The sequence below is a fragment of the Opisthocomus hoazin genome, chromosome 26 (genome assembly GCF_030867145.1).
Source record: "Opisthocomus hoazin isolate bOpiHoa1 chromosome 26, bOpiHoa1.hap1, whole genome shotgun sequence".
Taxonomy (NCBI): domain Eukaryota; kingdom Metazoa; phylum Chordata; class Aves; order Opisthocomiformes; family Opisthocomidae; genus Opisthocomus; species Opisthocomus hoazin.
Genome location: NC_134439.1, coordinates 3,716,958 through 3,732,598, shown reverse-complemented (window position 1 = coordinate 3,732,598; position 15,641 = coordinate 3,716,958). Strand labels below are relative to the sequence as shown.

At 47.2% G+C, this 15,641-nt stretch overlaps 1 protein-coding gene across 10 annotated transcripts in view; it reads right to left on the bottom strand.

Moving 5' to 3' along the window:
* The window catches only part of TANC2 (tetratricopeptide repeat, ankyrin repeat and coiled-coil containing 2), a 261,577-nt gene that overhangs the window by 172,837 nt on the left and 73,099 nt on the right, over positions 1-15,641 (bottom strand). The window contains exon 1 of one of the 10 annotated variants that reach the window (XM_075443411.1): positions 633-684. The exons of the other annotated variants lie outside the window; for them this stretch is intronic. The gene's annotated coding sequence lies outside the window, so the exon portion shown is untranslated. Of the gene's footprint in view, positions 1-632; positions 685-15,641 lie in introns of those variants that run through there. 10 annotated transcript variants of the gene reach the window in all.

Below are 15,641 nucleotides of genomic sequence, written 5' to 3'. Positions count from 1 at the left end.
CTGCTGCCTGTTCGTCCTCACCCGCTGGCGTCTCCCCCCTCCCCATTCCACCAGTTCTCCATTTAAAACCAGCGACACCACAGATCCTCTCCGATACGCAGAACAGCCGTATTTGAACAGACCGCTCGAGAAGGGAAAAGAAAAACCCAAGGGTTTCAGCAACCCTCCTAACTAAACCCACCGCAGAAAGCACCGCATCGGAAGCGGCACGGCCGGTCTGTGCACCGGCGTGAGCAGCGGCTGCACCGCCGCGCTCTGACGCCAGCAACCACCGCGGCCCCTTCGGCATCACCTCGCTGCCAGGTGCTCCCAGTAAGAGAACAAGCTTTAAATAAAACAAAGCGCCAGCAGCCCGATATTGCTCTTCCCCTATTTAATTAAAACAGCATCTAAACCACGCGACGTGACGAAACGGTTTCCAGTTCCTTTATCTGACAAAGCAATTTTTAACGCAGAAAAATACAAGGGTGGGTCAGCCTGCTTCACGCATGCTGGGAAATCTGCTGCAAGAACTGACTGCATTAGCCGTGCCGCTGCTCTAACAGCAACAAGCTCCGCTACAATACCTTCTAAATCACTACTTTAAATCTGCAGCGTAGCAAAATTGCGTTTGGAAAACACAGAAGACTCACACAAAGCCAGTCCAGCGGTTAGAAACTGCTCCGAGTCCAGCCCAGCCCGGCACCGCTGCGGAAGGAGAGGTCTGCCTTCTGCACGGCGTAACGCCAGCCGAGGTGCCTCCCAACTGCCATCGGGCTCCCGGAACTCAGACGCGTGGAAAAAGAAAAATACAGCCCCAAGTGCCAGAGGTGGTGGAAGCACGGCGGGTCAGCACGCGGCGACGGCAGCCGGAGGGGTCCCGGAGCTCAGGGCATCGCTGCTGCGGGAGGGAGCGAGGCAGGGAACGCTGGGTCCCGGCTGGGAGCCCGCAGCGGCTCAGCCCAGCGTAGGAGATGCAGCTGCGAATCTGGCTCTCAGCAATCCCGACGGATTCCGGCCAGGCTGAGGAATGACATGTGCCGAACGCAACCGCCTGCTGCTCTCCCGGGGCTGAGCTGTGCCGGGGAAGGGGCAAACCCTGCCCAAAGGGAGCAGGAGGCGAGAGCGGACCCAGTCTGCTGCTTAGAAGCATCATTTTAATCACAAATTCTACCTCATTATTTAGTTTGCGAGGGGGTCTTCTGCTTCAGAAAACAAATATAAAAATTATTATTGTGCTAAAATTAGTACTATTATAAAAATTATTATTGTGATAAGAATTATAGGAACTGCATGCCCACCCCCACCAAAATACCTCCCCAGTGGGAGTGCTGGGGTGCACAGGGGGTGCTTGTGGGTGCTGAGGGTGGAAGATTTTTACTGACGGAACTGTAGGACAGACCTGGGTTATTAATCAGCATAGCATTAAAAAAAGAGCTCCCCAACCACTTTCGAACATGTTGAATCCCTTCTGAACAGCTCTGGTAACCCACACCAACCATCAAAGAGGTACAAGGTGCACTGTTTCTGTGTGGAATTGTTTTTCTGCAATTAATGTTAAAGATAATGTTATACAAACTACTTCAACCTCCCTGACTTTCACACACGCCAGGTGAACAGATCTTCATTCAGTGGCCGAGAGCACAGAAAAAAGCAGGTATTTTTCAGAGGTAAACCGAGCATTGAAATTTCAACACGTCAAAAAGGAAAAAGCCCCCCTCAATTACATCCCTGCCCTGATGCAAAAAAAAAGAAAAAAAAAAAAAGAAAACACCCAACAAAACAGTCAAAGCTCTTCAGGCTTCTCACCTGCGTACAGGTTATTATGCAAAGCAATGGGAGACACCATGGCAGTCACAGAAATGTTTTCATAAACGTAATATTACATTTGGTAATTGTTAATCCATGGGTCATCAAAATACTTCCTTGCTTTTTTGCAAACAAGATGCCAGTATTTAAGAAAATGGAAACGCCAGGCTGTGTTTTGAAGTACTTTAGCCAAAGTGGAAATTAATATACATTTACTACAGACAAGGGGTTTTTACCTCATTAGACGTTAAACACAGCCCCACCGGGCACCTGAGCAGTAAGCAGACGAGGAGTCAGTACTGACACGAGATATGCACCGACTCCAGTTGAGTCCGTGGTTCGAAAACAACCTTGAATATCATAAAATGTTCAACGTTATGAACAAATTATATCTGGAGTCACGGCTGTAACAGGGCACGACGGAGTCCCCAGACGCAGTGTTACTGCCACTTACTTCGTTAATACACCTAAAGACCAGAGTACGAGCACACACGCTGGCTTGGTTATTCTATTAAAGCTTAGGAAATTACATTACAGATTTTATCCATAACTATAAATATATGTGTGCATTTTATACCTCGTGCACTTTAAAATGGCACTAATAAGTACATTACCTAAATTGATAAACAAAGGCCAGCCATTCTCAGTACCTGCACTGGACGCCAGCTCATTAAGGAACAATCTCCAGAGCAGAAAGCAATCTGCAGGGCAAACATCATTCTTTAATTTGGCCAAGCGCCCGTGAGAAATGGAAAAAGCAGACGTACGGGGACTCTCAATAGCCAAGGCGAACACAAAAGATCCCCCAGCAGTCAACCTACCCCGATTCAATTCATAATCTCAAGTTGTTCAAAGATGTATGTTGGAAGCATACACTGTCACTTGAAAGATTTCAGTGTTTCTCTTCATTTCCATCCATAACCTTTTTATTCAGAAGCCTGAAACACCCATGGTCCTTTAAGACAGAACAGAACTTAAAATTCACCATAACTCAGGCAGACATCCTTAAACAGACCAAATTCACCCCGCAGTAGTTCTTTCAAGAAGCACATTCATTTAAAAACAGGACCAAGAAAAAATAACAGGATGCAAACTCGACATAAAATTAGATTAGCAAGGTTAATTTTCTGAAGAACCAGACTTGTTCAGACTCCTCCTGTTCCACTCGCCGGCAGTGAGCTTTGGGTTCAATCACATCCGTGCTCCCAACCCTTCAGCCCAACAAGCCATCTCCGCTCACCGCGCTTCAGCTGAGTAATTTTGTTTAGATTTACTGTTCAAATTGTCAGTGCTCGTCCCTGAAACCGTTCTGATGAACAACCTTTCAATCTAGGTGCTAAAAGAGACAGAAGTAGCCTCACTTGTTCACTATTTTAATCATTTAAATAAATGTAAAGCTGGTCTTTTTGGAAACTACATAAAAGTTAATGGGGCAGTGCTGGAAGTAATCAGCTGAATGCAATGTTTACTGTCACTGAGTCGGAAAGGTACTAATTTGCAGCTATCTACGTGCATCAACTTATAATTATTTTTCTGAAATTATGTTTCCAGCTCCTACGGGGGCAATACGGAATCACCCAGGATGAGCAGATAAAAGAGCCACGGTTACAACTTTCAGAGAGGAGAAAAATAATCAGCACTCGCTTCCTCAGAAGTCATTGTAAGGAAACACAAATGCAGATACAAGAGAGGGAATTTTATCCGCCCACTCAATAAAGGCTGAGGAACCACGACGGACAGCTGGGAGAAAGCTGGTCAAACCCCGGCGTCAGAAATAACTTCACTGACAGGGAATTAAATGTATTATCTGTTTTACAAGACAAGATAATAAATAGGTTTAATAATTGGACGTGATAGTGATTTAATGATAGAAAATATGTTTTGCTCCAAATTAGTGAGCAAATACTTAAAATAGTTATTTGACAATTGTTTTGGAAGAAATTTGAAATTTATCCTGATACGCAGGCAATGGAAAACACAGTCAACGATCAGACACTTCTTTCAGACAAAACCCCTGCTTCGCTATCAGCATCAGAGGACTTCACTATCAACACCAGAGGACCTGACGCCCCAGAGCACCATCTAGCAAGACATCATTACTCCACCATCTTGCATTGAACTTCTAACTTGCATTTTTGCTCTGATGAGTAGATGAAGACCTTTCGTTAACAAACCCAGAAGATAAATGAGGTTAACAGGCAAGTGAGGTATGTTGCCTCCAAGGGCGGTTAACCTGGAGCTTTTCTCCCCTGAATTTTTTCTTTCCTAAAAGCAAACTGCACCACCACTACCGCCCGGGACAACCCTCTAAGCCCAAGGGGTCTTCCCCAAGCGTTCCTCTTCCACAAACGAGAGGCTCTTCAATAGCGAGTCAGCATTACATCACACAACAAAAACGTAACTCCGACCTGTGGAGCACACCTTGGAATCCAAGCTTCCCACATCTGCAGCGCAGACAACTCACGCTGGAAAACCAGTAGGGAAAAACCCCTTTCAGGCAAGGTGTCAACACTCGCTCCTCGTTCCTCGCTGCTGCTACCACTGACCGAGGAGGCAGTTTGATCCACAGCAGGGTATTTTTGATCTAACATACCCGAAGTTGTAGCTTGGAGTTAGTGCGCGTTATCTTACAAGACACGTTGTTAAAGATGCCCTTGGTTTGGTGTTTGGGAACCAGCAGTCAGTTGGTGGGGGCACCCTGAGGCAGTTGACACCCAGACACTGCACCAACCCTGCTCTGGGGCAGAAAGCGGAGCAACGAGACCACCCCTTCTCCCTTCCCCGCCTCTAAAGTACAGCTGCTCACTTACTGCTGTCACTATCCCTACGTTATTTCAACCATGGAGAAATGGAAACCCATCTTCCCAACTGCCTGGAGGAGGAGCGAGCACTCCCCTCCAAGGGGCCCTGCTCCCACCCTCCCAGCCGCAGTTTCTCCCCAAGCCTCGCTACCTCCCATGGACCTCACCAGCTGCTTGCTCCTGCTCTGCCCAACCGTGCCTCAGGCTTCCTCCAACTCATAGAATCATAAAGCTTGGAAAAGACCTCTCAGACCACCAAGTCCAACCATCAACCCAACACCCCCATGCCTGCTAAACCATGTCCTGAAGCGCCGTATCTACACATTCTTTGAACCCCTCCAGGGATGGGGACTCCACCAAACGTGCCTCAGACACAGCACCCAGAGGAGCTTCCACAGCAGGGAAAACAGTTCCCACTATCCTTATTCAGCAGCCCAGCAGCTCCTCTGAAGCATAACCTAAAGCTAAAAGTTAAACAGACAGATATGAAAACAAACATGTTTTCATTCACATTACAGCACAAATTGTTTCTTTTCTTGCAGCGGAACAAACCATCATTCTAGCCATTCCAAAGATGTGTTCTCCCATGTTTTGGGATGAGGTCTTCCTTCTAAACTGAATTCACACAGAATTAAATCTGGTGTTAGCACACACAAGCAGAATGGGTTTTGAATTGTTAAACCTTCCAGTCTGAATAGAGGCAATACCTAAACGTGCAGCTGGGGGAGGGGGTGGGGGTGAAGAGAGGTAGGAAAACATAACCAGAGTATTTCAAAAGGCAATCAAACAACCACTCTACAGACAGTACAGCCGTTCATTTTTTAAAACTCGTTACAAGGTGGAAAACCCTTTGTTCTGTGTGCGAGAGCTCTCGGAGCCTGGTGGGGAAGCGTACACATGTCGGCGAGGAGGGCGAAGGAGGATCAGCGATGACTGACTTCTAAATTCCCTCCTTGTCATCACTGACTCAACATCCTTTTGCTCTCCATCTGTAAATTATAAAACACTTGTATACTCTAATAAGGCTTTCTGGGACCTTTAGCAACCACAAGCATTTTCAGCTTCAAATAAAAAGCATGACAGATATACTAATTATTCCAACTGACTGAATATGTTAAAATGTAATTAACTAAAAACAATTAACACTATATACAACATATGCTTTTCTTAACAGCGACAACAGGAGTTACCTATTTTGTAGGGCAACTTCTGTCTTTGCATTTGGGCGTGTTCCTCTAACGAAAAGTTCAAACAGCATTTTTAGAACAGCATAGTGGTCATTCGTCCTAAAATTAGTCGAGAAATTGGTGCAAGTGACTGAAGCTCAAAATAGGTTATTCTGATGACAGGCAGTCTGCTGCGAGCACTCAGCAACCCCTTAACGATGACAGAAAGAGTACAGTGAAGGCGATGTATTATGGCTTCACAGCCCTACTGCACAGCAAAAAGGCTCCAAAACCCCCCAGACCCATAATCAACTTGTTGAAAATATACTTCTGGCCTTGGCTGAACCCTTAGGTCTCCAAATGCCATCCAAGCTCCTTCCCTGGCACCACCCCGAGCCCCGTGCCCATTCAGACCGGGGGACGCTCCCCACGTGCCGCTGCTGTACAGCACCTCCAGACCCGAGGCAGCAACTCCACGGGAAAAGCAAAGCCCCGCACTGGCACGGCAACGCTCCGCACGACACCGCGGCTCCCGCTGCCGCCTCCGAGACGCTCTGCTCAGCGGCTGGCCCACCTCCCCGGGAAAGCACAAGTACAGCCCACCAAAACCCCGAGCAAATTATTTCAAGTACTTGTAAAGGTTTGAGTTCTAAACCAAGGTGAACTCCAAACATTTTTTCTTCTATCGGCTAATACACCGTATTTTATAGTTGGAACTGCTCTGGTCAACGTGTCCTCCCTACACCTTTAATTAGCTTCACAGACACCAAATTGTTAATTTTTCCACACAAGCATAAGAGTCACTGCTGCTAACGCTCCTCAAAGTGATTTTCCCAAGCTCACGGAGTAAATAAATGACAGCCGGCGGAGCTGTTCCGACTGCGAGTCCCTGCTTTCACCTGTGGACGACAGTGCTTTGCCTACCCAGATGTGCTTACCTCCATTACCTTGGCCAACCGTGCTGCCTCAGCTAGGACTCACTGCGGGGAATTGTCCCCCGGCAGAGCGCACCAGCAGCTCTGCGCTAGGATTTGTCACAATTAACATGCAGCTTGAAACAGAGGTCTTCCAGATTTACGTGTGCGTGTGATAATCACCGCAGTATTGTCACAACTAAACATACTTGGACAGGCTGGTATGAAAACTCTCCAAACAACGATGCAGCTTTTAGTACTGAATAACTTAACTACTGTCTGAGTCTGAACGTGCTAGCGAAATTATAGTAAGATAACTAAGGAAAAACAAAAGGGAAAACAAAAAATCCCATCTGAAAACCTTGTATTTCCTAGCATTTCATTACTGTCTCAAACAGGATGTTAACACTGACTATTATTTTCCATCACCAGCTCTTGTTGCATTCTGCACTCTCATACTGCAGCTGAATTAATTCTTCCATTCCATTTCCAGCGAACGCACTACTGATGTCTTTCGAAACAAATTACAACTTTTTATCAAAGGTACTTCCACCAAAAGCAACCCAAATCCTTCTTCCAGTCTGTTACCTCCTGGAATCTAAATAATTAAATTGTCAAAGTTCTGCTTAAACGCTGAAGCGGGAACAACGCCACCCAACCGCCCTCAGGAATCCTCTTTCTTGCGGCTCCTGGGGCTCTGCGCTGCAGCAGAAAGCACTTCCCAGGTGTAGGCAGCCACAGCTTCGGGCCTCTGATCATCAGTACCACTCACCCTCCTACTTACAGCAATTACACAGTAAAACATCAAAAGAGGTTAACAGTTCTATTTAGTTGGAAGAATAAGTAATTACTTCTAAAAATTATTTTCCAGATACTACTCAAGCAGTAGGAGTAATGTATATACACACACATTTACAAATACAGACAGAAAGGGCTTTAAAGAAATAATATAAAGTATTGAAGAAATTCTGCACGAAAGGTGAAATGCAAACGGAAAAGCAACACACAGGCATGTAGCATCACGTTGTACCACTACGGGATTTCCTACCCGTTGAACCATTTCTAGATCTTCCTCCATTAATTTTAGCTGGCACTTACAGCACCGCGTGGTCTGAAGTTACACAGCAATTCCTGCCCCACCACGAAAGGCTCGTCTAGCACAAGGCTGAATTTCGTCAGGAACAATACAAAAGGGTCTAAAAAAGGAACCGGCGGAAGAGCGACGCGTTAGCACATCATCCCTGGCTGCCCAGGAACGAGCGCGCCCGTGCCAAGGGCTGCCATCTCCGTCCGCCACTGCAGCACCAGCCTCAGCCCGCTGCTGCTGAGCTGCACGCAGTCTCAGCCACTGCTTTGCAGGGACCAGACATAAATCTCTCTAATTAATACAATTACAGAAGCTCTTTATAGTAATTTTTTTTGATTTATCAACCAGGAGGTACAATCAATCTAGTACTAGCACATTACGCATGATGGCTTATAAACATTTTTTGCCAATTAAAATGATGCTGGGGATTACTCGCATCCTGGAAGGTAAGAACACATTCCCTTCTCCTCCACCATTTTTAAAGGAGAATGAAATATTCACAGACAAGGGCAAAAAGCTGCTAGAGTGAAAGAAAACAGCTTTAGAAACAAAGAACTTCTCTTGCGTCGATATTCCAGCAAATTCTGCCACATAAGCTATCCATCCGAACGAGCGCTTTGTGAAGCAAGAAACCCACTCCTCGCAGCAACGCCAGTCTTGGAGCACAGACCGACGGCCAGCCTGGCACCTAACAGAAACGGAGGCTCACCCTGATCATACAGGGCTATTAATGTGTACAGCAACAAAAAAATCCCTTCTCAGGAAGACAGAAGATCAAAAACTGCCATTAAAGATTCTTACAGATAGAATCACAGAATCACAGAATGGTAGGGGTTGGAAGGGACCTCTGTGGGTCATCTAGTCCAACCCCCTGCCCAAGCAGGGTCACCTACAGTAGGCTGTAGAGGACCTTGTCCAGGCGGGTCTGGAATATCTCCAGAGAAGGAGACTCCACAGCCTCCCTGGGCAGCCTGGGCCAGGGCTCCGTCACCCTCAGAGGGAAAATTTAATCAGAAACAATTAATTAAGAAGTTAGTTACACAGTAAATAATCAATAGCCTAAATGCAAATTCTTCTAAAATGAAACAAAAAATAACTGCCATTTTTCTTGTTTAAAAACAAAAAACTTAAAAAAAAGAACCCGTAAAAGCAGTCTGCTGCTTTGTTTTCACATGCTCTGCCTGCATCTCACCACCACAGAAGCAAGCATCCGACGACAGCTGATGGCACAGAATTCAAGCCCCAAACCCGTGTCCCAGGTTAGCCAGAACCCGACGGCGTCAGGGACCTTCGCAAGGAGCAGCAGGAGAAGCAAGAAACCACACGGCTGGGGCGGCTCCCGGCAGGCCACCGGGCTGAGGAACCACGAACCAGCTTCTGCTGCGGAAAGCTTATGAGGAAAATTTACTTAACCAGAGCATGTGCAACATGGCTAAGGATCGCCAGATTTCCCAAGCACGGGCTAACCCTGCCCATGAGGTTCAAGACCGAGAGCCAAGAGGTGGCACAGGACATCCCAGAACCATGAGCCACGGGGCGTCTCGCTGCATTTGGTTCTTATCCGCACAAACATCCTCCTCTCTCCCTGGGGAAAAGCAGCCAACGCCACTCAGTAACTTGTCAGATGCTCAGATACAGAAAACTCTGGAGAACAGCATGTGAGCAGACTGGCAGACGTGCAGGAGTCTTTTAGGTGACGTTATGATCTACCAACCAACACCCGAGCATCCATGGACTGGCGGGACCTCCAAGGTTCATTCAACAGCATTTCAGCAATGAGTAAGTTTTCCTCCTCAATCTTGAGAACGCTGTTGCTTTCATACAGTGAAGTTCATTAGCTGGGACTTCACACTCCCATTAATGACAAGAGGATCACGACCTGTCAGTGGAGATGCATCTCTAGGGGTAAAACCGCCCGGGTGTCTCCGGGGCTGCTGCAGACACTCCCGCTCATTCTCCTTGCCAAGCAGGAGTGTTAATCCAAGGATTTCATCTGGGAGAACTTTATTAGGCCAAGTAATTTCCATTTTCTCCTCCAAGTGATCTCCACACATTTACATGCACAGGGGGAGCTGGAGGAAAACCCTTGCAGCCCACAACCCGGGCAGAGCCCTCTCCAGAGCCCCAAAGACCCAGCGCAGCCCCTGCACCCATCAAGTCTCGGAGGTAGCGTGCTGCAAAGCCGCCACAACAACTCCCAACCAGGACTGAGCCCACCTCCAACGCCAAAAGCGAGGTTAAATCTGCGAAGGGAACCCACCGGACGGCGGTGCCTCTGCAGACGGGACCCCAGCAGCCCTCTCTCCCCTTGCACGTGGACCGTTTAACCTCATCTTACTTCTCCGCTAACATTTTCTCTTCTTTACCCTAGGCCCAGCCAGCTTTTGTTGCCAGCGTGACTATGCCGGTTACAGGGGTAATTTTTCACCAGGGTGATTCTGCTGACAGCCTTCTGAGGATGCTCCCCTTCCAAAGGTCTGGCCACGCTTGCCAGCGCCGCTCCACTCACTGCTGTGAAACCAAGCTGTTCGCACCTGAAAATGTATCCACGTCGCCCAAATCAATGGTTTCGGATTGAAACTAAATCAAGACCACGTGCACAGATGTATTTCAATTGTGTGTTGATTTATATTGGTAAAAACGTTCATAATCTTGCCTGTGCCCAGGCTCAGCAGCGACTTTACATTCAGTGCATCTGCCTTTGCTATCACTACTTAATTAACTGTTCTGTTTCCCTCCTGCTGACCCACTACCTGGATGAGGTGTAAATTATCTGCTAAAAAAAATGTTTATACTTATCTTTGTTTTGCTTGGCAATTTAAAACTGAGACTGTTGAGCATTTAATTTAAGGAGGCCAAGTTTTGCATAGCATTACATTATGTAAAATAATTACACTTTAAAAAAGGCTGCTATGCAGAAGATTATGGAGAAACCTGTTAGCGCTAAAATTATTCTATTTATGTAGACAAACTTTGAAGTTTATTAATGAAAGTTTGCAGCGAAACAGCTGTTCTGCTGCTTAAATAAATTATGACTAAGTTTGCGTGTTGGCCTCCTCAAGCAGGCAGCTATTAAAAAGCCAGCCAGCCAAACTCTATGGAACTACCAAAATGCAGAAAGATGCACGGCACATTACACCAACATGTGAAATTATAAGCAGAATTCAAACCACCCGTTATTTTAAGCAGCTTTCAGGCTTAAAGATTGCTATTTGTTTGGAGAATTGTGAACAATTCCTGATATCATGACCTGTGTCAAAGTAACCTTCAGATGTCAGGTAAGAGAATATTTAATGATATATATGAGATTGACTTCTCAGCAAATCTAAATGAGCAAGCAGTACATGAACACTCGAATCAAGAAAGCACAAAAAGCTGTCCTTGATGAAATGAGAGAGCTAGTTTTTCAGCTTTCTACCCCATTTCCAAATTCACAGTAGGTCACAAGTGGAAAAGAAAAAGAAAAGAAGAAAAAAAAAAAAACCCCAACTGTCCCAATTTAATCCTCATGCTCCAAAAAAAGCTCCAGAGATGGCGGCAGTGCGGAAGGCAGGAGGGCCGTGTCGGCCCCTCCCTGGGCTGCGGCGTTAGCACCCATGAGCAGGGAGCGCTGTCAGCCTCAGCCAGCGCCGCCAGGTCAGGAGAAAAAACGTGAACGCCTCAAGACAGGCTGACCAACGTTTAAGCTTAGCTTAGTCCTAAAGACGAAACAAGATTTGACCCAGCGCTAATGAACTTGAAAGGTTTCCAGCAAAGATGGGGCAGAAGTCAAAAGGAGGGAAACGTAACCTGACTGCATAACGACCAAATCGTACGTCAAAGTACTTGGGCTTTACGGGCAGGTACAAATTCATCCGATTATCTCACTCTCCTCAGGCCTTCACAGATCCAGCTGCTTCAAAAGAAAGAACACATGGCAACTCCAGCGCTTTGCGCATTATAACAGAAACGCTGGGAAACACTGCACCTTGTTCTCCCTGATCTGCAGGGGACTGCAAAGCTAAAGCAAACAAGTATTTGTTTTCCGAGAGGCAATTCTCCAGCCTCTGAGGAAGCGGGCACAGCCGTCGTCGGCAAGCAGCCAGTCCACACAACCAGCACGTTAAGGTCAGGCAAGACATTTTCTGCAAGAGTCTTTCTTCACTGACAACCGAGTGATAATTTTTCTATATATACACATATACACACACGTACATGTATATACATAGACACCTACTGCTGGTTTTCTACCTGAGAATTATTTATCTCTTAAAATCACACCAATGTTAACATCCAGGAAGGCTCATTAAACGACCTAGCCCGACTTCCCGCAGCGGAGAAGCCACGTAATTCCATTCATTTATGTTTGACTGAAGCTATCCGCTCCTCTGCTGCCAAAAAATCACTTCCATTCAGTTAGCTTCAACGATTACTCATCCTGTGAAAGCACTGTGCCTTTCCTCATCATTTCCAACTCTCATTTCGGTTTGTGTTATCCACTGCTTGTCACAGATCCCTGTATTAGACCGAGTGGCCTTATGGTACCCATATTTTCATCAAAGCGCTGCACAGCACAGCTATGTCAGCTCCCCCCTTTCTGACGACCTTCACACCCAGAACTCCGGCCTTCCAGGGTGCGACGTTTCGCTCCTGACACCCCGCAGCCCACCGTACTTTCCGTATTCCCCCTAACTTTGCAAGCCCTTTTCTGAAACTCTGACATCAGCACTGACTGCAGCAGAGCCCTACGGACCTCACCGACGTCTTGCACAGAACACCCCGCCTTCTCTCACTCGACTTAGCAGTCTCTGGCACACACACTCGTGGACTTCATTAGCCCTTTCTGTCACAGCACCAAACTGGAAACGTAGCTTTTTCATCACCACTGTTGTCCACGACACAATTTTCTCATTTGCAAGTATGTGCACGCATGCCCGTGTACATGACCTCAGAGCTGATGAGCTAGTATTAATTATCCCATTGATGGCTTGATCAGCTTGCACTGCTCTGTGCCTAACTTACCTTGTCTTGCACTCAGCACTCTGCCTCCTTGAAAACCAAACCCACACACAACCCCAGCAAAAACACTCCATGGGATAACCACAGAATCACAGAATGGTTTGGGTTGGAAGGGACCATAAAGATCACCTGGTTCCAACCCCCCTGCCATGAGCAGGGACATCTTCCACCAGCCCAGGGTGCTCAGAGCTCCATCCAACCTGGCCTTGAACCCTGCCAGGGAGGGGGCAGCCACAGCTTCTCCGGGCAGTCTGGGCCAGGGCCTCACCACCCTCATGGTGAAGAAACCAGTCAGGCTTGGCATTAATTCCGACTTCCAGACATTTGTTTAAATTCAGACCGCATGTAAGACCATTGGAAATATCTTTTAAATTAAACTTAAAAGCCCCAAACTCCTCCACCAACAGAAAGTCCACAGCCCACGCACCGACGGAGAGCCACCCTGGCACCGGCTTCCTCCGGCACCCTGCGCCCAGTGCTTAATGCGACCGGCAGGAGCTGCTCCCAACCCGCCTTCTCCGACGGCTCCCAGCACCCCTCAGCACGCTGCGGACGGAGTCTGGCACTTACAGGGAACGTGCAAAAGTTAGAATTGGAGGGAAGTGAAAGAATTTAGCTGTGAATGTTAATACCTTGCACTCCATCGGTCATTTGAGTGACGCTGTAACCTCCACAGAAATGCAACTGTACACACAAATGAAAGCAGGCAGGCATAGGTCCTCCCTGGTTTCCCTCATCACACACGCTGCGTTGCAGGTAAACCGGTATGTTTAATCACGACATGGGCTGAAGGGGAATCTGTACTTACGGGAGACCAACGGGGGAACCCTGGTAAACGCTTGTGAGCGCCCAGCCAGCAGCAGTCAGCTGCGCCAGAGTTATCCATACATCTCCCGGCTGTCGTCTTCTGTTTGAGCAGACACATCTTTAATCTGTTTACAGAGGCTTTAAACACAGATGTTGCCAAATAAAACCCTTCCTTTTTCACAGCCATTTCATGGAGTTTCTGAATTTAAATAGCACTGAACAATCAAAACTGAAGTCGTTCACACTATAATCCATGAGCACGCGGCCACTTCCACTCCTTAAAACGGCGACTCACCTGCTTGACGATCTTTGTGGAGGTCAGCAGCAAAAAGCCGGGCAGAATCTCAAGTAAATAATACAGCCCCAAACAATGATAAAGTCGCTGTTCTCTCAGGATCAACCGAAAAAACCCCGTCCTTTTAATGACACTGAACTGCTTACGCAGCAAACGCACCCTGTGATCCAGCCGCGTCGCCGGGCTGACCCGGCCCAACCGCTCGCCTGGGGGAATTCCGTCCCGCGGAGCTCAGAGCTCCCACACTCCAGCCCCCCAGCGCATCTACGGACAGCAGAGCAGCCCTGGGCGGGCTGGCGAGCGGAGCGATCGCGTCGCCCCACCGCCTCGCGCCCGGCCGCTTGCGACGCAGGGGACACGCTGCCGGCAGCGGTGCCACGGCCTCGTACAGCACATTACCTACCACTTCTAAAGGTAGCTGCGAGCAAAGAATCCGAGCTATTTTGGCGTCTTCTGAAGTATCACTACACGGGTTAAGATCCTATCAAGACCCAGGGTGCGTGTTTAGAGGCAGTGGACCGAAAGACAAGCGTTATCGGCTGCATCCATAACCGCTCTCCGCGGCAGCACGCCGGACTCGGCGTCCAGGCAACCGCTTCTCCTCCGACACACTCCTGCTCTCGGAGCCTGCAGTCGGATTCTGTAAATGCTCACGTAGGTGCAGAAATCTATTCTTGCAGTGGACTCTGCTGGACTTCCACCCAAAGGGCTTCAGAAACCTCTGGCCTACACATCCAACTCACAACCCAACCAGAACTATTTCTAGCAATCTAAGCTATGTGCAAATTGTGCTATCCAGGTAAAAGCCCACTTCAAAATATACGTATTTTATTTCCTAAGGACAAAAGAATCCCTTCCTTGTGGTTTGAGAAGATCCACCCGATTCCTAACTTCTACAAACAGTATAATACTACTATGTGTTCAGTTCCGGGGCTGGTTGGAGGGGAGGAGATAACAAGAAAAAAATAACTATCTGTGCACACTCAATTTAGTGTATCTGATTTTACATAAAATTAGCATCATCTTTGTATCTGACTTCTGCATTTGTTAAGTCACACAGCTGCTTGAGCAATTAACAAAAATTGAGTCTTTCCAATAGCTAGACCTCGTATTTAGGTTAGCTACAACAGCCAAATGCACTACATAACCGAACTCCGTCCTTTCTTCTCAACCGACCTCAGGCATTACCAGGCCAGGAACTGTCTGTGTTCATCTCCATGAAAGGACCGAGGGACACTGACTGGCTGCCCAGTTCCGTCTACAGATTCCTTCTTACTCCTGGTAGCACAACAAGAACAAATCAATCCCTGAATCCTCTTCTAGAGCTCCATCTAAGTTTTAAATGGCAAAAAACACTTTGGGTGAAAAAAAAAAGAAATAAAAACTTTTATTTGAGTAGATCTCCATTTACCCTCTTCTTGAGTCACATACAGGAGAATTTCAAAATGCATGTTGGGTTTGCTTTTTTTTTTTTAACCTAAAAGTTTGTTTGTCTTGAAGTACTTCAGGACTGTGTGTCCTTGCCCTCAGCAGCTGAGGTCCACAGAGCAATCTACGCCGGGATCCCTGGCGTTCAGCAGGTCCAAGCACTCCCACTCAAAGCAACACCCACTTAGTTCAGGTCACTAGGGCTTTACTCTTCATAATTCTGATCCTCCTGTAACATGTTTACGAGAACCTGCACAGAGCAAGTGCAGTTACCTGGTGACTCAGCTTCTTCCTTTTCCTCCAAAGCTGAAAACAAAGCTTCGAACCATGTCTGAATCTGCAACAAAACAACTGAAA